Genomic DNA, 9,160 nt, shown 5'->3' on the forward strand with positions numbered 1-9,160 from the left:
ATGGTCTCATCCAAATCATTGATATAGATGACAAACAGTAACAGGCCCAGCACCAAAGCCTGAGGCACACCACTAGTCACTGGCCTCCAGTCCGAGAAGCAACCTTCCACCATCACCCTCTGCTTCTTTCCATGAAGCCAATTTTCTATCCATTTAGCTATCTCTCCTTGGATCCCATACGATCTAACCTTCCAGAGCAGCCTACCATGCGGAACTTTGTTGAATGTTTTGCTGAAGTCCATATATCCAACTTCTACTGCTCTGCCCTCATCGACTTTTTGGTTATGTCTTCAATAAACTCAATCAGATTTGTGAGACATGAACTCCCACGTAAAAAAACCATGCTGACTATCCTTAATCAGTCCTTGTCCATCTAAATAGCTATATATCCTATCCCCCAGAATACTCTCTTGTAACTTTGCAACTACAGATGTTAAGCTCGTAAATTTCCAACTACAGATGTTAAGCTCGATAAGCATATATCACTTTCCTCCTGGCATGTGTCTTGTTGACTCAAACATGCATTTCCTTTTAAGTAAAAGCTGTCTCTTTTCAAGCAGTCTGTGTCTCCTCCTCCTATGCATCACTGCACTGTGGCTACTGAGTGGAATTGTGTCCGACACCCTTCTCTAATTACTGCACTGGAGCTTGTTGATAGGTGCATTAAATTATCTGAGGTCTCATTGTGACTTACACCCCTCATGTCATTTTTGATCTTTTGTTCAGGGTGTAAGCAGTCCTAATAACAATTTGTGCTTGATTTTGACCAATACTATGGGTTATTTTTTGCTTGGGATCCACAGCAAATAAGCTCTAAATACAAACGTGATTCTACACTAAATATTCGTGGAATCTAATTTCAAGTTAAAATAACTGACAGAAGAAACTAGATATCTGTATTTCTTGAGCTACAATTTTCTGGATCGATTCTCAAATTTCAGACATACTCCATTCCTAGCAGAACATTCAATCCACCCAACTCAGAAATAAACTTTTAAAATACATACTAAATTACCAAAACGTTTTCAAAAGATCAATGGTGGAAGTGGCACTCTCTCGACTTGAAGTATTTATCATCTCACAAAAATAATTCATTGTGTACATTTCTTGTAGAGTGAGCAACATCAATTTTAATCAGAAACCACAGATGGCGACACTGCCAGGTCAACTAAGTAAAAATGTAACAGCACTGATTCTGTCAACAAAAATATCAAAATATTGGCTACAAAATCCTTCTGAAAGTAACTGTCAGGTCTCTTGCTTTATGGGCTTTTATCCCTATAGAAACCAAATTGAATTTTGTACTTACTATAAGAAACTCACTTGAAATGTATAGATTTCCAATTGTTCTCCTTACAACTGTTCTCTCTTGAAAACAGCAATCAATGTTGCAGTGGGAGTCTATGGGTGGTGGAAGCTCTCAATGCCTGTCATATCAATCTGTGACACTCTACACCAGTGCTATTATGAAAATGCATTCAAACCTGAAAGGAAATTAGTTTTCATCCCTACCAGTTCCAATATTTCTGTCCCGTTTCATGTGGTGCTGGGATGACAAAGCTAAACAAAATTGCATTATTTCCATCAATCTCCAACAATGATTTATCACTGGTTAGCTCCCATGCAATTCATTTTATTCCTTTCATGCACTTGGATGTCATGGATATGGCCACTGCTTGTTGTCCATCGGAAAATAAATAAATAGTCTAGCCTGGCAGGCTATTTCAAAGAGCAAATAAGAGTCAACAACAGAGGTGGGTCTGAAGTCACGTCAATAAACAATAGACAATAGACAATAGGTGCAGGAGTAGGCCATTTGGCCCTTCGAACCAGCACCGCCATTCAATGTGATCATGGCTGATCATCCCCAATCAATACCTCATTTCTGGCTTCTCCCCATATCCCCTGACCACTATCTTCAAGAGCCCTATCAAGCTCTCCCTTGGAAGTACCCAGAGAACTGGCCTCCACCCCCCTCTGAGGCAGAGAATTCCACAGACTCACAACTCTTTGTGAGAAAAAGTGTTTCCTCATTTCCGTTCTAAATGGCTTACCCCTTATTCTTAAACTGTGGCCCCTGGTTCTGGACTCCCCAACATCAGGAACATGTTTCCTGCCCCTAGCGTGTCCAAACCCTTAATAATCTCTTAATAAACCATTAATAAACGTCCAGACCAATGCAGGGAATGAGATGGATATTAATACACTAGGTGAATGTCAGTGCCTATGGGGTGTATTTTTTGATTACCATAAAGAGGCATGGAGTGTGGGAGGTAGAAGAAAACAGAAGTACAATTGGCAGTAGTCTGATATTGAGCAGTCTGACAGGTATTACAACATAAATTTCTCCATAAGCCTACCTACAGTTACAATAGATAAGGAATTAATTATCGTTAGACCAGGAATTCAATATTTTGATGGACCAGAATGTTTTATTCCATGATAATCTATCCTTATTCTTGGGTTATTGGTTTACCATATCAAAACAGTACAGCTCCATTACGACCCTCATAAGCTTAACCCGATTTGCAAAAGGCATTTTGGTGATGTCTCTGCTTCTATGATCAACCTGGCAACAAATTCTGGTGAGATCATCTCTGACTGCAGTGCCTTTGTAACTTAGGGATGTTCTTTTAACTGGTCGGCTATTTAGGGCTGAGATGAGGAAAAACTTTTTCACCCAGAGAGTTGTGAATCTGTGGAATTCTCTGCCACAGAAGGCAGTGGAAGCCAATTCACTGGATGTTTTCAAGAGAGAATTAGATTTAGCTCTTCGGGCTAAAGGAATCAAGGGATATGGGGAAAAAGCAGGAATGGGGTACTGATTTTAGATGATCAGCCATGATCATATTGAATGGGTTGAAGGGCCAAATGGCCTACTCCTGCACATAATTTTCTACTTTTCTATGTTTCTAACTCGGCTCATTATTATCAGTTTTTCCCCCATAAGTTCTTTTTGTTCTTCACTCTTATTTAAATGGACTTGCAGCTACAATTCACAATATGGTAGCATCATGGCTTGGTTCGGCAACTTGAGCGTCCAGGAGTGGAAAAGGCTGCAAAAAGTTGTAAACACTGCTCAGTCCATACCATCAAGGGGGTCTATCACAGTCGCTGCCTCAAAAAGGCTGCCAACATCATCAAGGACCCACACCATCCTGGCCGCACACTCATCTCTCTGCTGCCATCAGGTAGAAAGTACAGGAGACTGAAATCTGCAACATTCAGGTTCAGGAATAGCTACTTCCTCACAGCCATCAGACTATTAAACACAACTCCAAACAAACTCTGAACTATAGCAGCAGCAAGAATTTCATTGTCCTATCTGGGACACATGACAATAAACTCTATTGACTTGACTTCACGAAATCTTGCTTGTCAGATCACTAAGCCATCTTGATTATGCATGTAATAAATCACCTCTAACTGTTAAAGAAAGAACTGCAGATGGAAAGGAATAAGCGACGTTTCAGGTCGAGACCCTTCTTCAGAAACGTCGCCTATTCCTTCTCTCCATAGATGCTGCCTCACCCGCTGAGTTCATCCAGCATTTTTGTCTATCTCTAACTGTTATCTTGTTTGTATGTTGACTGCAGAATATTTCACAATGGATCACAGATTTCCTGTTAAGTTATGTTTTTAGTTGGACTGCCCAGGCATAGAAGACTAAGGACTATATATTAGTAAAAGGCTGGTTGGCATGCTTATGGTGGCCCAGAGGGCTGGTTTCTGATCTGTCTAACTCCATGTTATTGGGTACATTGGGTAACTCTACTTGTCTTTCTACACATTACTGACAGTGTTTGATGGAACTTCCTTTTCTACGGTCTGCCTATTTTAAAATTGCGCGCAACATTCCATTGTCAAAAATGAAATGTTCCATTTAAAGGTTTTAGAAACATAGAAACATAGAAAGTAGGTGCGAGAGTAGACCACCAGGTCCGTCGAGCCCGCACCGCCATTCGCTCATGGCTGAACACTAAACAGACACACTTACCCACAAACAGTAGACACAAGACACAGAACACAAGACACTACCCTCCCCTTTATACCGCTATCACCCCTCTCCACCCCAAGAACCGCGTGATCTCCTGGGGGAGGCAAAAAACCGGATAAAAACCCAGGTCCAATTCGGGAAAAAAATCCGGGAAATTCCTCTCCGACCCCAATCCAGGCGATCGACACTTGTCCAGGAGATCACTCAGGTCTTACTATACTAACCATACCTAGGTCCATATCCCTGCCCTCTCCCCGTAGCCCCTTATCCCCTCGGCAGCTAAAAAACCATCTATTTTAGACTTAAATATATTTAACGTTTCTGCTTCCACTGCTCCCTGGGGCAGTGAATTCCATAAATTAACCACCCTCTTGGTGAAGAAGTTCTTCCTCATCTCAGTTTTAAAAGAGCCCCCCCTTATTCTGCAACTATGTCCCCTAGTTCTAGTTTCCCCGATCATTGGGAACATCCTCGGTGCATCCACCCGATCAAGGCCCCTCACGATCTTATATGTTTCAATGAGATCGCCTCTCATTCTCCTAAACTCCAAAGAGTAGAGTTCCAGCTTACTTAACCTTTCCTCATATGTCAATCCCCTCATTGCAGGAATTAATCTTGTAAACCTTCGCTGCACTGCCTCCAGGGCTAGTACATCCTTCCTTAAGTATGGACCCCAGAACTGTACACAGTATTCCAAATGTGGTCTCACTAATACTGTGTACAGCTGCAGCAAGACCTCCGTGTTTTTATACTCAATCCCCCTAGCAATAAAGGCCAAAACTCCATTGGCCTTCCTGATTGCTTGCTGCACCTGCATACTGACTTTTAGTGATTCATGTACTAATACCCCTAGATCCCTTTGCGTTGCATTACAACGCAGGTCCTCCTCATTTAGAAAATAACTTGCCCTATCATTTTTTTTCCCAAAGTGAATGACTTCACATTTATTAGTATTAAATTTCATCTGCCAAGTTGTTGCCCACTCACCTAGCTTATCTATATCCATTTGCAGACTCTTCCTATCCTCCTCATCCCCTACTTTTCCTCCCATTTTTGTATCGTCCGCAAATTTTGATATATTACACTTGGTTCCCTCCTCCAAATCATTTATATAAATTGTGAACAACTGGGGTCCCAGCACCGACCCTTGCGGAACCCCGCTAGTTACCGGTTGCCATCCCGAGTATGAACCATTTATCCCCACTCTCTGCTTCCTATTTGTTAGCCAATCCTCTACCCATGCTAATATATTACCCCCAATCCCATAATTTTTTATTTTTAGCAATAGTCTCTTATGTGGCACCTTGTCAAAAGCCTTTTGGAAGTCCAAGTATACCACATCCACCGGTTCCCCTTTATCCACCCGGGTTGTTACTTCCTCAAAGAATTCGAGCAGATTCGTTAAACAGGACTTCCCCTTCACAAAACCATGCTGGTTCTGTCCGATGAAGTCATGTTTATCCAAGTGCCCCGTTAGTGTTTCTTTAATAATTGTCTCTAACATTTTACCCACCACCGATGTTAGACTAACCGGTCTATAGTTACCCGCCTTCTGTTTACTTCCTTTTTTAAATATAGGTGTTACATTGGCCATTTTCCAATCCACTGGGACCGTTCCTGCCTCCAGGGAGTTTTGGAAAATTATCACCAATGCATCCACAATCCCCACCGCTATCTCCCTCAAGACCCTTGGATGTAATCCATCAGGCCCAGGGGATTTATCCTCCTTCAGTCTCATTAATTTCCCTAATACCACCTCCTTGGTGATCTTAATAGTATTTAGCTCCTCCATTCCTACCGCCCCCTGTTTATCCAGCGTTGGAATATTTTTTGTGTCTTCTATGGTGAAGACTGATACAAAATACTCGTTTAATGCCTTTGCCATTTCCATGTTCCCCACCAACAACTCTCCAGTCTCACCCTCCAATGGACCAACGTTCACCTTAGCCACCCTTTTTCTTTTTATATAGCTATAAAAACTCTTACTATTAGTTTTTATGTTGTTCGCTAAATTCCTTTCATAGTCTATTTTCCCCGTCTTAATTAATCTCTTAGTTATTTTTTGCTGACCTTTAAATGCTTCCCAATCCTCTACCCTCCCACTATCTCTGGCTACCTTATATGCCCTTGTTTTGATGGGGAAACATCTATAGTTTTCAGCATTCATGGTGAATGTGTTTTATTCCAGGAATGAATCTGATGTTTAACACTTTCAAAGTTGGGGACTAATCCAAACTCGATGTCTTGCGTATGATTGGTTCACCTTGGTGATAGCCACACCACGGGGCTTCAGTGAAAGATACAGGTAGCTAAATTCCAACTCTGTCCTGTCTGTGCTTGCATGAATAGCTCATTCGGCCTTCTCTTTGACTCACAAAAGCTCATTCTAGAACCCCTTGTTTCCTCATTGAATACTGGAATATTATGCATGGTGATTTTTTTAAATGTATGAAGTTCACAAAGCAGCCTCCGCAATATGACTGTTTGACTCCTTTAATGTAAGCTTAATTAAACATGATTTTGCTTTTGGATTTAAAGATAAATTTAGCTGCTCTGTACAATGTTAGTGCAGGCATCCAATGTATAGCCATCTACTTTTCGTATCATATATCTATTTTACTTCGGTCACATGAGTGATTCCGTGAAGAAGCCCCACCAGTCCGCATGCGCGTCATTACGTCGTTCGCATGGCGAAGCACCGGACTGGAAGGCACATCGCTCCTGCCAGCGGTAAGTTTAAACCTACAGGTAAGTTTTTATTTCTTACCAGGTTGTATTTTTCTTGCAGGAATCTCTTCTTACAGAGGTTTCCTGCTGGATACTGTAGCGAAGTCCGGACGAGCCGTGGGGAAACCGGCTTTGGGCTGTGGGGAGACTCCGGTCTGGACTGTGGAACGCAGGTAGCCGGCGGATGTCGGGTTCGCTACTCCAGTCGCTGATAAGGCGGTCAGCGGCTTCCAGACCACTGTGGTTCCCGTGCAGGGGTAAATCCACGAGGAAGGCGGTATCACCAGGGTGCCGACTGAGAGCACCGTGGCTACTCCTGTGGGGAGGAAAGCCGTTAAAAAGTCAGTAAGGCTCGTGGACACCGATCAGTCGGGCCAGGAGGATTCCCCTCCCACTAGGAGCGACGTCTGTGGATGTCTGGCAAAGATGGAGCACCTGATGGAGAGGATGCTCCATCACGACATGCTCCAGGAGGAGCTTTATATCCGTGGGTCACCCCTTGGGCCCGTGGCAGCAGCTTCTGTTCAAGGGCTGTATAGGGAAGATCTGCTCCATGAAGAGGAGCCTTATATTCTTGGGGGCCCATGGCAGCAGCACCTGTAGAAGGGCTGCATAATGTCTCCCTCATGGAGGAGGTGAGCTTACCGGGGCAGTTTTGTTCTGACCCTGAGGTTGGTGGTATTGCAGAGCAGCATACCTCAAGGCATGGAAGCCAAGAACCAGGGGTGCCAGGCATGGCATCGAAATTCGCAATACCAACTGGGGCTGGTGAGCCAATAAAAAGAATATTAGGGCTGTCCAGGAAAGAGCTCCTGATGGAGAGGATGCTCCATCACGATATGCTCCAGCAAGAGGAGCTTTATATCCGCGGGTCTCCTCGGGGGCCCGTGGCAGCAGCACCTGTTGAAGGGCTGTCTGGAAAGAGCTCCTGATGGAGAGGATGCTCCATCATGATATGCTTCAGCAAGAGGAGCTTTATATCCGCAGGTCTCCTCGGGGGCCCGTGGCAGCAGCACCTGTTGAAGGGCTGTCTGGAAAGAGCTCCTGATGGAGAGGATGCTCCATCATGATATGCTTCAGCAAGCGGAGCTTTATATCCACAGGTCTCCTCGGGGGCCCGTGGCAGCAGCACATGTTGAAGGGCTGCACAATGTCTCCCTCTCGGAGGAGGAGAGCATACGGGGTCAGTTTTGTTCTGACTCCGAGGTCGGAGGTATAGCCAGGGAGCATACCTCGAGGCAGGGGCCTGCGGCAGCACCTGTTCAGGGCTGCCTACGAATCTCCCACTCTGTGCAGGGGAGTGTGAGTGGTCAGTTGGTAACTGACTTCAAATTCTAAAGTATGTCCGTGGAACGTACTGGAGCTCATGCGTATAGATTCAAGGGAGTCCTCGCAAATGAAGGTGGCAGAATACCCGGAAGGGGCCAGAGTTCCCCTCATGCTATAAGTGCCGGGACTGAACAGCGCTATCAGGGGTGACATTAAAGTTCAGCCTCCGAATCTTCTCTTCAGGTAAGACCTATTCAACAGGTAAAACCTGGGTAAGGAAGCAAAAGCTATTGGACCAATCGAGGTACCAACGACGAGCAAAGCTTCATTGTTGCAGCAACAACACACCCCACTCCTCCATTGGCAGTAAGCAGTTCACTGAAGTTGGTGGCAGCATGAAAGCTAGGCAGAGGTCTTCAAACCGAGACCCAAGTCGGGCTCAGGAAAAATATGGGACCATCTACAAGTTGGTAATATTTACACTTGTTTTTTGTACAAATGATAATGATAACATGTGTTTAGTTTATGTGTTGCATAAAAGTAGCATTCCCCTTGATAAGGTTGGAAGGGGCCCTAGTGGCCTTACAACACACAAATGGTAGTGGCATCTAACCATGTAAAACTGCACAATACTAGGGTTCCAAGCACAGAATTGGGCCAGATTTGTCTTTCCAGGCAAGCTCAGAATTATGTCCAGAGTTGTCTTTTGAGGCAAGTTCAGTATTATGGCCAGGATTGGATTTCGGGATAGGCTCGGAAATCGGGCCAGAGTTGTTGCTCGAGCAGGTACGGAATTCGCAGGCGTGGCCTGTTCATTGTGAAAAAGATGCAGAATGTCGTTTAACTCGCATGTGCAGTATAAATTTTTCCGAATAGGAAACTTTGCATCTGATTTCCTTAGGATGCTCCCATTTACAGAGATCACCAGAGACATTTGAAATTTATCTGGATAAAGGCAATGATAAAAACATTGCAAAATGGGTTAACCATTTTGGTAACCAAACTGGTAAATAACCTGTTCCCAGGTTATTTACCAGTTTACTAAAACCGATGCTTGGATTGCTCAGAGCTCAAAAACATTTGTTATGTCTTGTCTGGAGGATATTCTAATGCTGTATGTTGCTAAAATCAACTGTTTCAGCCTCAAACTATGTTTAAGAAAATTAA

The 9,160-nt window shown here is 43.8% G+C and overlaps 1 pseudogene; it reads left to right on the top strand.

The window, feature by feature from the left end:
- Positions 1–8,520: 8,520 nt before the first annotated feature.
- Positions 8,521–8,662, top strand: LOC116979453 (annotated as a pseudogene).
- The last annotated feature ends 498 nt before the right edge of the window (positions 8,663–9,160 follow it).

This window comes from Amblyraja radiata, chromosome 12 (assembly GCF_010909765.2).
Source record: "Amblyraja radiata isolate CabotCenter1 chromosome 12, sAmbRad1.1.pri, whole genome shotgun sequence".
NCBI lineage: Eukaryota > Metazoa > Chordata > Chondrichthyes > Rajiformes > Rajidae > Amblyraja > Amblyraja radiata.